Source organism: Falco cherrug, chromosome 2, assembly GCF_023634085.1.
Source record: "Falco cherrug isolate bFalChe1 chromosome 2, bFalChe1.pri, whole genome shotgun sequence".
Taxonomy (NCBI): Eukaryota; Metazoa; Chordata; class Aves; order Falconiformes; family Falconidae; genus Falco; species Falco cherrug.
In genome coordinates, this window is record NC_073698.1 from 80,105,792 (window position 1) to 80,122,099 (window position 16,308).

Here is a 16,308-nt window from a genome sequence, read left to right on the forward strand (position 1 = left end):
GGAGTCCTCCAGTAAGACCCCCAGCTGCCTTCACCGAGTCTCTCTGATTCGGGGCTTCTCAGGGCCGAGGACAAGCCGGCCGAGGCAGGGGACTCCCACAGGCCCCCGCCCGGGCCGTGCCAGGCGGGCCAACACCCCCCAGCCCTGAGGCGGCCCCAGGGAAAGCAGCGGACCCCGGCTGAGGAGAAACGGCGGGAAACTGCCGGGGAGAGGGCGACCCCCTCCCCCCGTGGAGGAGTCACTTGGTATCTCCCTCCTGCCCCCCCCCCCCCCGCCACCGCGAGGAGGTGGTTTCATCTCCCCCCCACCCCGTTCGACAAGGGGAGGGGCGTGGCCGGGCTGGCTGGGGTTTCCCCGCCTCCTTCGTCCATATTCATGAGCGCGAGCCGGGAGGTGCCCGCGTAGGGAGGCGGTGCGCGGAAGCCCCGCCCCGCCGCCACAGCGGCGGGGCGGGGCTTCCGCGCGCCACCTCCCTACGCCGGCGCGTGCCCCGCCCCCCGCGGTGAATATTGATGAGGCGTGATGCGCGGCGTAGTGTCGTCTCGGGCGGCGCGGCCGGCGATTGGCCAGGTGCGTGTGTGCGCGGTGACGCGTGTCGCGGCGGTGCGGGTCCCGATTGCTGCAGCCGCTTGTCAGTGTGACGAAGATTGGCACCCAGGTAAGCGCTGTCACTCAAACCCGCTCCCAGCCAGCCAGCCAGCCATCCATCACGGCGCGCCCGCCGCCGCCGCCGCCGGCCGGGCCCAGGCGTACCACCAGACCGGGGGGGTGGTTGGGGAAGGAGCGGGGGGGGCGAGCCCGGCACGCGGAACAGCGGGGAGGGGGCACCCGCACTCCGCAACTCGCCCAGAGGGGGGTTAGGGGCGGTGGCGGACAGGCGCGGGGAGGGGAGGAGGGTGGGGGGGAGCGAGGAAAATTCTGGAACGGCCGCCGATGTAACCGTTGTCTCTTGTGGGCGCGCGCCGGCGGGGGCGCGCAGGCGCCGCGCGCGGGGAGGGGAGGGGAGGGAAGGGGCGAGAGGGAGCGCGGGCCGCTGCTCGGAGCCGCGCGGAGGAGACGCGGCGGCCGGAGGGGGGGGAGGCGGAGGAGGAGGAGGGAGAGGGGGCGCCGGGAGGAGGGGGGGGGAGGCGACGTGATACTTAAAGGGCCAGCGCCGCGCTGGCAGGCGTTCCTTGGGGGGGAAGGGGGGCAGGGCAAGGCTGAACGGAGCGCCCGGCAGGGGCTCTCCGGGGTCCCCCTCGCCCCCGCCTCCCCTCGCTGCCGTGCCAGGCCCCGTCGACCCGGCCCACCCCGAGCCAGCCCGAGGAGCCCTCGCCCGTGGCGGGGATCAGACCGCCGCGGCAGCTGCCTCCCCTCCGCACCTGCCCAGGCCCGGCCGGGTGCGGCCCCAGCCCCGGCGCCCGCGGCGTGGGGGGGGGGGAGGGGGCTGGCGGCGTCAGTTGGCCGCGCGCGGGCCCCGTGCCGGCGGGACGGGTGGTGACCCCCGGCCCCGGGGCCGCGGCGGTGGCGGCGCGTTCCGGCGGAGCCCGGCCCGGCCCCCGGGAGCGCGGGGGCTGGCGCGCCTTGGGCTGTGCCCCCCCGCCTCCCCTCCAGTTCATAGAAAGCAGATTCTGTCAGCGGCTGGCACTTGGGGCGGTGTGCGCCGCTCTGGCGTGAGGCGGTTTCTTCCTCTCTTTTTTGGTTTTTGTTTTGTTTTGGGTTTTTTTTTTTGTGATGTGACCTCATTGTCTCTTGGTTATGTGTAGAGGCTTCTTGACACCTAGACCGAGGCTTCCTGAGTGTTTACACAGCCGCAATTAGGAGCTGAAACTTGACATTGCCCAGAGGCCCTGCATATGATGTGTGTAAGCAATAATAAATCAAGTGCTGGTTTTATCCTGAAATATTGCCTCAATTAGCCACATGTCCCGGGTCTCCCTGGAGTAGTCGATGGCTTTCCCTCATTCCCACAACACCAGCTGTATGGCGCAGAGTTCATTGCTTAACAACATAAGTAGTTAACACGCCTGTGTGATACTTCTCTGTATAGCTTGTAACTACCTGTTTTTATTATTTCTTAAATATTTTCTGTTGTCCTAAATGGGAACATACAGTGTAACTTTAGAGACACAGTCACAGTATTCTTATTTTTTTTATTTGCTGCTGCAGTTTGTGACCCCTTTTTGTCAGTTACGTCTAACTAGATCACTAGTGTGGTTTTGGGAGGGAGAATGAGACTCTAGATCTGGTATGATGCCCTTATAGGTGAATTTTTATGCCACACAATGATTTAAGGTGGTTTTGGGGGTTTTTGTTTGTTTGTTTGTTTGTTCATTTTTTTGAGTGTGTTGGGGGTTTTTTTTTTGGTTTTGTCACATGCAGTTAAGAGCTATCCAGGCAAGATCAGTTTTTGTCCTTGCCCCGTGTTGGAATATGATGTGTGCGTTCCGTTAAATAGATCACAGGAATAGAGAGTGTGGACAATATGTTCTGATCTGTGGATAGTGGAAAACGCTTGAGCCAGCATCTTACGGAGGATAGCAGGAGCGTGTAGATCATTTTCAATGTATGCTAAATGTCTCATCATACTGTTATAAAAAAGCTAAAAGATTCTTTCTTAGTCTTTACAAAAATATGCATGTATCGTTGGTTCCTGATACTGTTCGTAATTTCATTCTAGAGCATGCGCTGGGCAAAGTTTCACCAGTGCAGATTGTTTGATTAGGGGAATTGTAACAACTGTAGCTTAAGAAATTTATGCACCTTGCTATTTTCTATACCATGGATACACTTACAGGTCCCTTTCCTCTGTGGGATATAAACTGTTTATGGTCTGCCTGTGCTATGGGGTTATATCCCTTTAGTTACATGTGTGCAGTCAAAGTAATTTAGCTTTTGCAGCTGGGTAAGCACTGAAGTCTTGTTTAAGAATGAGATCTGGTTAGTGCCTGTTAGCTGCATGTACCAATTTCATGGATTATACTGAACCAGGAAACAAACTGTTGTGATTGTATCAGGAATCTTCTGATGTATTTCCAGACTGTGTCACTGCTAGAGTAATCGAGCAACAGCAAATGCATTTTGAGTGCATTTTCTAAATTGCTCTGTAAAATAAAATTGCCAAATTATCCTTTTCTGAGTCTGTGTGTAGCCATATATAATCATTACACTTAAGTTTTCAAAAACTTGTGAGGGGAAAAAACTCAAAATATTTCACATTTATTCAGTGTGAAGAAACAGTCTCACACTTCTTGGTATGACATTATTTTTAATCTATCCAAAACAAATAATTAGGATTTTTTTTAAAATGTGTGTTTTATCTTCAGTTTATCTTACAAAGTGTATAGTATGTTTTTACTGTTGACTGTTGCCACTTTACGTATTTTCTTGTCATCTTAGGTTCAAAGTATCCATAGGAAAACTTCAGTGTAGGTTTCACTATATTTTCTTAATGTAAGCTTCAGTTAAGTAGTGAAAGGCATACCTGCATTTATTTCATTCGCAGGGTAAAGATAGGCAGCGTGGAGGCTATTGCGCTGCACTGAGACTTTGACGACTGATACTGTTCATTCTTATCGATCTCCCCAGTGATTCTGGGGCGTGCATTTTTTTTATCTGTGTATGTGTATTCTCTACTTAAAGTGAATACTAATACCTTTCTCATACCTGAAGTGGGTCTTATTATCATGTAGTACAAGTGCTTTGCTGGACTGGAATTTATGTCATTAACATTTCCTGTGTACTAATAGTAAAACAGAATTCTTAAGATTTTGTGTATGTTATTGTTACAGTTGGTTAGGTTTATTTCATATTTGGAAATTTCACTTTGGCGTGTAAAAAGTTTAAGTTACAGCCTTGATTTTTTTCGGATTGTCTTTTGGATATAAAATAACATTTTAAAACTAAATCCTTGCAGTCTTCCATTAGTGCAGCTGAAAGGAGTTCAGAATGGGTGCAATACGTGTGTTTATTCTGAAAACTTCAGTCTTATAAAATGGATGTGTCTTCTAGAAGCTGTACTTCCTTTTTCAGAATTTTGCTTTCCGAGTGTATTTTTCTCATACCTTTTCCTGTACTGTAAATGCAGTGCTGTAATAAAGTCGTCATAATTCTGATTCCTACCACAGCAAGTTTAGAAGTGTTTAGGAGCAATTCAGTTTCCTGGAAAAGAATAGCTCTCTTGATGTTTTTAAGCCATGTGCTAACAGCCAGGGGTGAACGATCCACAGAGCCACTACTGCGATAGTGGAGCTGCTTGTTCTAATGGCTGTGTTAATGTCCTGAGTGAAGAAAGATGTAGTCCAAACTGTATTTCAGAATATTATGTAGTGGTCTGGGAATCAAATGTTACCTCTGCAAAACTGGTACACATGTGAAAGCTTACAATAAAGCAGCTGAATATTTTATTTTGGTGTAAGTAAGACTGAATTGGGTTTTTTGGTGTGTAATTTGAAATGGTACAAACGTTACTTCTCTTTTGCAGCAGCTGGTTGCTTGACTCTCAGTGTTTAAAAGTGTCTGTAGGCTTACAAGTGAGTCTCAGGGTGGGGATGTGTATTTTACCACAGCTCAATATTGTACAAAATGTAAAACAACTTCTCTTCTAAGCGAGAGGATTCCAAGAGCAAGGAAAAAACCTGCTGGTAGAGTTCTTTTCTTTGCTTAACTTGGTGCCAGATGTTACTGAAGTATTGTAGCCAGACCATTGTTGCTCTCCCCGAGGTAATGGAATGCTGAAGTATTCACATTTGTTAGCAGGTTCTTCACTTTGCTCTGTAAGATTGTTCCATGTTGTAACTGTGGTACACAGGTATCATCACACGGAACTGGGTAGAAAATAAAAGTAGTGACACCGAGAATCTGGGAACACCAGTCTTTGTTTACAGAGCAGCATCTTTTTATGAAGTTGGTAAAGGGCAGTAACTTGGTTCCCCTGCCAGCAGCCTGAGGATACAAAGTCGTGTGTGTTACTGAAAGACAAAAAGGAAGTTGATGTTAGAAGTGGAAATAAAACTTAGATCTACTTGTCATCACATGCTTGCTTATCATCCTTCATATGAACACACTTGTTTATTTTTACTATAGCAGCTACTTCAGGCCATGATACTCTCATTTTTTCTACATAGGTGTGTAAAAGAGGTATTTGCTGTTAAATGGAAGGCCATTTCAGTGCTTAGTCAAACGGTGATTTTTGAAAATGGGAGCTAACTGACTGTGATAATCACATACTGCCCCTTAGCCTGCTATACCTGTGGATCTCTGTGATCTTCTGCAGCTAACAGTAAATTCAGGCAAAAAAAGTAGAATATGGTAGCTTACTGCTACTAAAAGAGGGATCCATTTTTTTCTTTTTAAACCACCAAATTCCAATTAATATTTTATTTGTGAGCTTTTGGAACTGGCTGTGTTTTTTCTTGAGGACAGGAAGTTAGGAAATGTGGCTATACTTCACATCCTGCTTAGCTATTTTTCAAATTACATAGAGAACAAAACAAAGGGAAAAGGATATTATAATACTTATTACTGAAAAATGAAAGCCAAGTCTTTAATACTTAAAGGAAACTGAGACGATTTTGAAATGGGAATTGGAGCTTTACACATGTTTAACATGCCTAGAGAACAGGGGAACAAAAATGTGTGTGCTGTTTTATGTTTTTATAACTAAAGATCTTGAACTCCAAGGTCAGTCTATGATCACTTAATTTATATGTGTTCTAGCCCATTTTTATGGGTTACAGGCCATGACAGTAGCAATGCCAGGAGCAAGGTGACCTGGTTATTCTATTTTTTGTTTGGAGATAGTGTTTTCAGTGGCTTATTTGTTACTCATACTGAAATTTGCCATGATGAATACGTTTGAGCAGGGTTATTCCGGAAACTTTAAGCTAAAATGACTTGGCATTTTGAAAACTACTTTAAGAGAAAGTAAATATGTTAATTTAAGGGGGGGAAGGGATATGCTTGTTAGTCTGCCTTATTTAAGAGCATACCAACGTTTCAGTTCTAGAATTTAGCATTGTAGAGCATAAGCATTCAGATGGAGCATACAGCTGTTCCTTGAGAAACTTCAACAAAACATAAAACTTTGGACAATCTGGTTCATGCATGGTAACTTGGCAAATATTTATTAACTAAATTACCTGAATAATCCATGTAACTTGGGTATCTTCCTGTCTGTCGGTCCTTGCATGTCACCTGACTGTGCAGTCATCATCTGGACCAAGTATTTAAGCATGATGCATCCCACTGCAGTAGGTGATGGGTAGATTTAATCCTGAATAGTCTTTCTTTATCTGTGCGTTTCCCCCAACCCCAGAATGCATAGGCAGCAGCTGTACTCATGGAGGGGTGAAGGCTGGTTGGTATTCGGGGAGAGGTGGGGAACAGAGATGGAAGTTTGGTGGCAATACAGGTCCAGGAACCTGAAAAGCAAAAATGACACATGGTCAGAAGTGGGGGGAAAAGAGAGGGCAAGAACTGAGAAGGAGGAGAAGCGGTACATGGGTGTGGAAGGAATAATAGGGAAGGGTAGTATGAGGCTGAAGAGCAGAAAGGACATGGATAGAAAAGAAAGGGAACATGAAGATCATTGGCGGGAGGAACAGAAGAGGCTAGAACATGTCTGACTTGCAAAAACTAGTTGAACTGATGGCTTCTGGTCCACCATTGCTAAAGAGTTGTCATGAAGCGGAGCAGGAAAGGAAGAATTCTTATTTAATCACCATTTTTAAAATAAAATTACAGTTCATTTTATGGCCTACACTTAGTAGCAAAGCGAAGATGTTCTTGTTTAACCAAATGTTACAGTCAAAAGAGGGAAGAAGATTATGGAAAAGTTACTGACCAGTTGGAACTGGATTTTCACAGAGGGTTGCAGGACCAGGATTTTCTGTCACTTTAGTGTATTCAGTGAGTCCAAGTTAACACTTGGTTCGTTGACAGGCTCATTATTTCTGAAATCATGAAGGACATAAAAATTAAATAATTGATGATGGAGCACCTTGATGAAGTGTTTTAAGGCTAAAACTGTGTAGAGGCATAAAAATGAAATAATTGCCAATGGAACACCTTAATCTTCATGAAGTGTTTAAATGCCAAAAATGTGTAGAGGGGATTTTCTTATGCATTCAACATCTTAAGTGCATTTTAAATGGAGTTACTAGTTAAAAAAACCGTCTTCATCCTTTAACTGTACTTCAGCAGCATTAGGAATTCAGTCTTTCATAGAAGGACTCATTAGAAACTTTTATGGTTTTCTAATAAAAATGTCAGAGAAGTTACGTGTGCTTACATAAACTGCTTGCTAACATTGTATTCAATAGCAATAAAGGCATACTGAGATTGGTGGTTATTCTGTGTCTTCTTTATGAAACTGCAAAGAATAAACACAAAACAAGATCAATTTCAGTCATAGTTTATTGGGTGCTGATTCAAATCATTAAAATAGGATTTCCTGTTGCTTTGGTTTAATTTGCCTAGAAGGATATGATAAAATGAGTGTCTCCAGTAGCAAGAGATTCACTACATACTTGCGTAGATATTCCACAGGCTTCAATGGCAAAGGAATGGAGTTGGGTTTAGCACATATGCAGACCTGTTTTTCATCCATGTGGGGAACACTGTCCTTGTTTGTTTGTTTCGGGGGGCTGGTTTGGGTGTTTTGGGGAGGGATTTGGTTTTTCTGGGGGTGTGTGTATGTTATTATTTTAAAATTGTGCTTTAAAAAGTTGTTAAATATCATTAAGTAGGAAAGTTGTACCAGAATTTGTTCCAGCTATGGAATTGCTGATACGTCCTCTGGTATGTAAGGTGGTTTTGGTAGTCTTTTCTAACGCAGTCCTCTTACCACCATAGCAGCCAGGCAGATACTACACTACCTTCTTGATCTTGGGTCTACAATGTTATGATGACAGCACTCTGGGTAAATACCGAGGGGGAAAAAAATACTTCTCTGTCCTGTGACAAGCAGATACGTGTGAGGATTCATGATGTGTATGCTAGGATTCACAAGTGAGAACCATACAAAGTCCTGTTTGCAGTGTTAAGAATACAGAAAAAATGTAAAAACTGAAGGAGTCTTCATTTCCTATGTGAATATTGGGGATGGATGAGGGAGTAATGGGAAATATTTTTGCTCCCTCATACCCTAATCCTTTGGGAGTCTTGGAGCAATTAAAGAAGGGAGGCTTTCTTTCCCTAAAGTTTATTTTCCTTTTACCAAAGTTTCTATTTAGTCCTCTTAATTCCTTACTTTATGGAGCTAATAAAGCAGGGTCAAATTACAGCGTGAAATGGGTAGGAGAAACTGAGATGCTGCAGGAATTATCTTGAATTTGAGAATCTCTTAATAGTTAGAAGAATGAAGTTTTCATTTGGCAGAATGTAGGAGAGCAACCTGAGGATTTCCTTCTGCAATGCCAAGAGCTACCTGGAGGCAAGATACCTAGCATACTGAGGCGACATTATTTTATGACTAGATTTGATAGGATTTCTCATCTTTCTCTTTCTTATTGTTAAGCACTTTGGTAAGTTGGTGATATGTGAACCATGTTTATGTGTGCTTCCCAAGAAATATGCTGCTGTAAACCCAAAGGGTGTATGCAGAATTAAGGAAATTAAGTTCTTTAGAAGACCCAGATGCCCTTAATTCTGCTTTTGTTGTTGTGCCTTGAGAAACTTAAATTATTTTATGCATCTTTAATATCCATTTTATCAGTTACTGCATATGCAATTTTAACTTGTGAAGCAGTATGGGGTTTTATAACACTTTTTTTCATATTTGGTATCTGCAAATGGGGCATTTTCCGGAACGACTTTGAAATACTGAAAACAGAGTTTACACAAAGAGTGAATTGCTAAAGTAATGCAAGTTGTTTCATGAGGTGGTTCGTCATATGTTATGCTGTGTGACATTGTGTGGTGGTGCTTGGAATATAGTCTCTGATATAAATACTTTGTATGGCTTGTTAAATTCCGAAATGAGGTTATATGAAAATAGGATGCTATGAACGATTAATGGGACAGCAAATCGGTAATGTTGGAGAGGTCTTGCTGAGTAAAGTCAGTGTTACATAGTATCTATGTTCAAAATCCTACAGGCAAAGAAAGGTGGATGATAGATTTTAGTGTAGCCCGTATTTCTGAAGAAATTTAATGGTGGATTCTAATTTATTTTTAGTTTTCAGTTTATTAAAGTATAATATGCATTTGTTTTTTAATGTAATCTCATATTTATCATGATTAATATAGAAATAACTTTATTGCACCACCAAACGATAAAGGGAAAAAAGTGACACAAAGTAAATCTCATTTTACTGCAGCTGAAAATTGGTTTCTTGGCTTTTTAGGGCTTGTCTCACAGGGAAATCAACAGCATAGCTGTTGTCTAATAACTGTTTAGCTGTATCTACGTAGCACAACTCCCTGAGGCTGGTATTATATTCCCGAATAGTAACATTGTTTTTCTAAAAGTATAATTTTCCAAATAATGACTATATTTTGTAAGTATGTAAGATAGAGGAAATGGAAGCCACCTTGCTGGTGAATGAAGAGTATGTTCTCATTGAGCAGTTTTAATAAACTTGTATGCATCAACTTCATATTGATTTGTTTGTCTTAATTTTACTGAGTGTCTCTTTGTAGGCAGGTTGATGGAGAGAGAACCGCTGCAGCAAAAGTAGAATGAATCCCTGATAGCGTGTTGTCATATGTACTATACATACTGCTTAATTATTGTTACTTAAATCTAGACAAATATATTTTGATCTCAATGTTGGCTAATATTTGCGTATGTGAATGTATGCACAGGTCTTTGTTTCTTACTAGCTGATGTGCAAAATGAGAGAATGACTGAAAAGAGAGTACTTCTACACTTGAATGAGCAAGGTCATATTTTCGTAGTAAAAAACTTCAATGGTGATATGCCTTTTAATTGACAAAGCAAGTTGCTCTTGGTTTTGGTTTCATAGTTAAGCATCTTTATTATGATAAATGACTTTAAAACTTGTCTGCAAGAGAAATAAAAGGAAAAAAATTGGCACTAGCAATTCCAAGTTTAGGCTCCATAGTGCCTTGATGTTGTCTCTGTCCTTTAACAGGTGTATCTGCTCCTTGTTCTTGCTCCCACATGTGAGAGGATATAACATGCAAGCTCAGATCTCTCATTTTCTTGTCTGGTGTGTTTTAGGCTGGACTCTAGTCTTCATTGCTGTCAAGTATCTCATGGAAGAAGGCAATATGACTGCAATGACCTCTGGCTTCTTCTCAGCCAAACCTTTTCCTCTGCAGCATCTTTCACCTGGGCTGGCATTTTTTTCAGTACCTCTTTCTTTCTGCCCTTGGTATCTCATATTCTGTCTAGAAACTTGCCTATTTCCAGAGTTTTAGCTGAAGACTTTGCAGGCAAGGGCTACTTCTTCATACATGAAATATTTTTGATTGACCAGTTCGGGCACAGTGGCACAATCTGTTCTTTGCTGCAGTTGTTTCTGATTGAAGGGAACAAGTTTTCTAGACCTGCAGTGGTGAAGTAGTCCTCCTTTATGGCTGAGCAAGAGACAAGGAACAGATAATCCCAATTTATCTGACCTCCATTCAGAAGATGTTACAGTGAGAAGTCCTCTTGCTGTAGTGAATAGTTCTCTATTTCAAAGTAGCCCAGTAAGTTGAGGTGGGTGAAAATGAATACCAAAAATATGGAAGGTAAATAGCGTGTGAAGAAGGGACTAAGAGGGTACTCTGTCTTCTCAGAACAGAATTGAGTTTCAAAAATGAGAGAAGCCCATTCTTTGGGGACATAAGTCTTTGACAGTTCAAGAGAAACTGGTAAGAACGTCTAATGTCATCTTCCGCTTGAGGCTTCAAGACCAGGCGTATCAGTTCGGACTGAAACCCCCTCTAGCTCAGTACTTAATCTCTAACCATGTCTGAAACTTATACTGCCTTATAACTCCTCAGAGTATCTTCTCCCTGCTCTTCTAGAGCCAGGTTTCATGAACCGAGGTGGCATCTATATTGACTAACCCTTAGCATCTTGGTTTTTTCTGTGAACTTGTCTGAAAAACATTATTTCTACAGTATGTGTGGATGAATTTTGCTTCTCAAAATCCAAATACCAACTTCATCTCACTTTCAAAAATGTTGGGAGTTACTTTCATTCCAGTTCTTATGCAGTTGGCAAAACTGGGTATGTAGTTCCCAGCCTTGTCTATGTGAGAAACAGAAATAATCTGAATCAAGATCGCATCTGTGTGTTTAGCCATTGTATCATTTCAGATGGCCTTTGGTGCAACATTAGTGTCTGGAACTTGCCCCGAGATAGTTTTGAAGGCTTTTTGATGCTTTTCAGCAGTTGTGTGTTCTAAACACATTTTCACAATCTTTGCTACTTTGCTTTCACAGTCATTACTACTCTTTTAAAATAGCTTTAATATATCAAACAGGTGCTATTAAATATAATTAAAGTAATTTTAAGTGGTAATTTTTTGAAAGCTTTTTAAAATTGCTGAATAATCTTGTAGGAGAACCTGTCTTCACAGAACATGTGATCCTAACAGTGGCTGGTGCCCTTTCCTATAGTCTGTATCATGTAGCAGATTACTTGATCGTACCCATAATTAGAATACATTCTATGGTAAACTCAAAGCATGATTATGCAGGAGTTAAACTTGAAGAAAGGTGAAAGCCTTTTTTTTGTTTTGTTTTTTGTTTCATGCTTAATTTTTACAACACTGCTGAGTTATTCCTATTTGCATTTTGTAGTTTTGTTTTTGGGATGTGTCTTGTCTAGTCTAAGCAGACAGACGCTGAGCCAGAGTGTAAAATACGAAGGTTGAACAGCAAGTGAGTTAGCAGTCCAAATGTAGTCTTCTGTTAAGACAAAGGTAATAATGGAGAATGAATGGAATAACATGCGAGAAAGTTGAAGTAATAGCATGGGATAGTGGGTATGATCAGAAATTATTAGAAATAAAAAAAAAAAATTGCAAAACATGAAAAACCTGTCAGTTTATTGAAACTTGGGGAGGGGACCACATAATAAAGCAAAACATCTTCTGTAATCATATTTAGTTTCAGGAAATATGTTCTCTGTTGTTGTCTCCTTCTGAATATTTCTCTTGGTTTTTAGGTTTCTGTCCCCTACATCGTACATCAGTGGGATCACTCTGCTGGAACAAAATAATGTCATCTTCAACCCATTGAAGGAAAGGGGTGAGCAGCTTTCTCATGGCCGGTATTTTACCTCCTTTAGAAAGCAGCGTGCCCTGGAAGCAAATATCATCATCTGTTTTGATGAAGAGTGAAGCCAGTTCTAGATGCTTTCTATGCATCAAACAGGCTTGCCGTTTTGTTTTTTGTTTCTTTTTAACTTTGTGTGTGAATGTAAGAATCTATATTGTATAGAGCAAGTGCCAGGACTGAAGTTAAATAATGAACAAATAGCCGTGCTGAATCTGCCAATCGTCGGTTTCTCTCTGAAGGACTTCAAAGGAACGTGTGTAGGGGAAAGTTAGAAGGAACGAACTTGTTAACAAGTCTGTTGGGTAGTTTCTTCACAACCCTGAGACAGTTAGTGGTTAGTTTATAGCCTGAAGCATAACTATTTATATCTCTTACAAACATCTGTTGTAGCTTGTATATGTTAAAAGTGATATTACTGAACTCCAACAGCTTACTTGCACCCTATGTTAACGTTACTGGGTGGTCCCTTTGCTCTTAATTATGAAAAAGTAGAGCAAGTGAGGAGTGATGTGTGTTAACTGATGACTTTGTGTACAAGTTTCAGCTCACCTTTAATCTATTCTCTTAGATGCTCCTTACCTTGCACAAAGTCTCCACATTTCTAATTATGATTACTCCTCTTAATTTAGCTTCCTTTCTACTCTACTTTTTACCTGCATACTTATTTTTATTAAAGGCTTGAGGTTTTTTTCCTTTTTGCTTTGTTTTACAGAATGCAATGCGTCTATGAATTCCCTTTCACCACAAATATCAATGGAGTTTCTGATTGCAGTTCATGCATCAGCTTCCACTTTACATGACCTTAAACATTTCCTTGGGTTTTCCTCACACTGTGTTTTCAAAATAAATAGAATGAGAGTTAATTCTGTTCTGCATGAAGCAGACTGGCTGACTCTCTCACCCCCAGCTTATTTTTGTTACTTGTAACTCTTTGAATGTAACACAAATGCACAGTTTTCCTTCTACTCTCAGTTTCTTTAACAAAGATTAATTGGCATTTTTAAAGCTAAGTTGTCCAAAAGTCATAGGTTCATATGCTTGTTTCAGATACCTTAGGTCATATAGTGTTGGGTATAGCTGTGCTGGTTAAAGATGGTCCTGCTGTGAGTTGATAATCACCACATATGAGCCAGAAATTACCATGCTAATAGGTCAACCGAGAGCTGGGATTGTATGAGTGCACAGCAGTGTACTTAAGACAAAGTCAGCTGGTTTACATCATAGCCACCTTTAACAGTGGGTTGAACTAGCCTAACTGACTTAATGTAAAAAGGATGAGAAATCATTTGCGTGTTCTGTGAGCTCAGTGGTAGAGCTGTGGAAGTAATTAGCTCTGGCAGGGTGGCAGTGGTAAACATCTGGGAGCGATACCAGCTTCATCTAGCATTGTTTGCAGAATGAACATCTGCTTAGGCTGTGTATCTGCTAACTAGAACTGGATGCTTTACCCTAAATTAGGTTATAAAAGCCAAATGTGTAAATACCTTTTCAGTTATTTTTCTTAAAGTTTAACATAGTTTGTTTCTTACCACTACTGTGTAATGAGGAGATGTTTCTCTTTAGTGAACCAAAGTAATTCCTCAGTTAATTGCCTCAATTTAAGTGTGTGATTAGCTCAATTTGTTCTTCTTGATTTGCAATAGTTGTCTTCACTAAATCTCATCAGTTGCTATCTTGCCTAATAGCTTAATCTTCTTCTACTGTAATTATAAGTCAGAGGGGAAGCTCTTACGGGAAATAAATGATACACCCATGTAGAATTCTTTCCAGCTGTTCCCCTGGGAGAGAATAGGGCAAAAGTCCTTCTTGATGAAATAATCTATGGATCTAGCTCAAAGCTGTGCACCTCTTTCTTCCTTAGTGGGGCCTGAGGGATTTAGATGTGGAATGGCTCTTCTTTATGGAAATCTGGAAGGAAGGGTTGGTCCAGCTTGTCCGATTCTTCAGAAATTCTTGCCATATCCTATTGTCTTTACCAGTTTACATGTGTTATCTCTGTTGCTTCCCTCTCCATGTTGTTCTTTGTGTCACTAATATGATCTTGCATCCTTGCTAACTGTAAAGCATTCTTCTTTTTATGTGACTGTTTTACCTCTTATTTCCTCACTTCTTGCTGAGAACTTCATCTTTATCCCACAGCTAAACAATTTATTTTAACAGCATTTTGTGAGGAACTTCTTCAGCCTCTAAAAGATTAAATAGTGTTTACTCTTTCTTTGTTAATCTGTTCAACTGTTATGCTTTTATTTTGAGGGTAGCCTGGTCTGTGCTTCGGATATCATGGTCAGAAATTAGATGCGTGTCTTTTGAGAAGGAAGAAAAGCAGCATTTTGTATGTGCCTGTTCACTCTAAATACTGAAAGACACTAATGCCCTCGCTGGTGTTTTAAAATGTGTCCCCTTAAAGTATTTTGAAAGATATCTCACTTTGTTATTGTAGTAAATGCTGTTTTAATTTTAACGTTAAATGATTCACAACTTTAAAAAAAAATAAATTAAAAACTAAGCACTCCTATTGGTGAGTGCATTATGTCGTTCCTTTTTTTTTTTATTTTGGTGGGGAAATCAATAATGTATTTGGGGTTTCAAAGAAAGAGATACTGATTTTATAAAGACAGCTAGACAAGCTAGAACCAGAAAATACATTCATTAAAGCTATTAGACAACCTCTAAATGCAGTTTTTACTCTTTTCCTCTGTAAATTGTATTCTTAAGAAAAATACACTTCATCATAGGAGTCCCCAAACTGTAGCATACCTTTTAGCTAGTATTCCACAAGCTACTTAAGATGATATGTGCATGTTGTCTACAAATAGAAGCTTGTTCAGCTCTGCAAGCACATGACCCAATGCCAGAACCAAGATCTGCTCTGTCTGCTCATATTTGTGGTTCCCAAGATGCTTTTGCGTGCATAAAATGGCACAGATTCCCTAAGAGTAACAGCTCCATTTAAGCACGAGTGAGTGAAAGTCAGTAACCTAGTTTGTAAGTGAAGTCATGCTTATGTCATCCTGGTGAACTACTTTGGTCTTTAAAACTGGAAAAAAAAATAAATAATGCAGTAATGTTTAGGAATTGTACTTTGAGTAGAACCTGATGCAAAGTAAGGCCTGAAGTTTGTCTCTATGCCTGAAGCTGTTAAGTAAACAATGAAGGGAATCTTGAAATGTATCCTGTTTTTCCTAAATTAGACATGTACTCGAGACTGTTATAATCTGTAGGGGAAAATATCCAGAAATGTAAAAATTGCTCTTCAAAATGGTCATATACTGTAGCAGTATGCAATGGTGAAGAGACGATTTAAAAATAGCTGAAAAAATGTGTAGTGGTTGAACACATTACAAAGAAAAAAGGCTCTGTTTCAGAACTTAAACCAATAAAAATTCTAAAACTTGGTTGTTTGATATTGACCTAAGTGGAAGAAAGCAGAAAAGCTGGAATTAATACCTGGATGTAATCTTTTTCAAGACTTGAGCTCTATCTTATTTTCTAATATTAGTATTTTTTATAGTCGTTAAAAATTAGGATTCCTATGCGTCAAGGAAAATTGAGTTTTGTGGTAGTTTTTAATGGTAATAGCTTAATGATTTGTGTGATTTCAGTTATAATGGCTGCTAATCTGACAAGAAAATGAAACATGAATTAGTAATTTGATGGAAAAACTATCTGGTGTTGATATTATGCTACTTTTTTTTTTTAAATCGCTGAATGTCTAACTTTAAAAAAAAAAATGCTGAACTCATCTGGGCACCAAGCTCCAGCTAATGCTTAGAGGGAATAACATACATAAATTTACTTGTATTATAAATCCAATTAACATTATTATTTCCCAAAGTATAGAACGTCTATGAAAATGAGACTTGTGAATTCTTAGGTTGCTTTTGAAACTATATATTCACATAGGCCTAGTTGTTTAACAGTTGCTAGATATTGTTCCATTCTTTGTTGAGCCTTAATGAGTTGGACTGTAGATTCCTGATGTCAGAAGTGATTTGAATATTTGGTTTCTAAAAGTAATTTCAGGCCATTACTTTACAATATGGGATTCATACTCATAAGAGATGAGGAATTCCTTAACAATTTTTACAT

At 40.8% G+C, this 16,308-nt stretch overlaps 1 protein-coding gene across 4 annotated transcripts in view; it reads left to right on the forward strand.

Annotated features, from left to right (window-relative positions):
- Positions 1 to 511: 511 nt before the first annotated feature.
- Positions 512 to 16,308, forward strand: part of PKNOX1 (PBX/knotted 1 homeobox 1) — a 51,014-nt gene continuing 35,217 nt past the window's right edge. For 2 of the 4 annotated variants that reach the window (XM_005438511.4, XM_027804502.2), the window contains exons 1-2: positions 4,391 to 11,559; positions 12,107 to 12,189. The gene's annotated coding sequence lies outside the window, so the exon portion shown is untranslated. Of the gene's footprint in view, positions 659 to 4,390; positions 11,560 to 12,106; positions 12,190 to 16,308 lie in introns of those variants that run through there. The other 2 variants (XM_055701244.1, XM_055701243.1) reach the window with 2 other exon arrangements.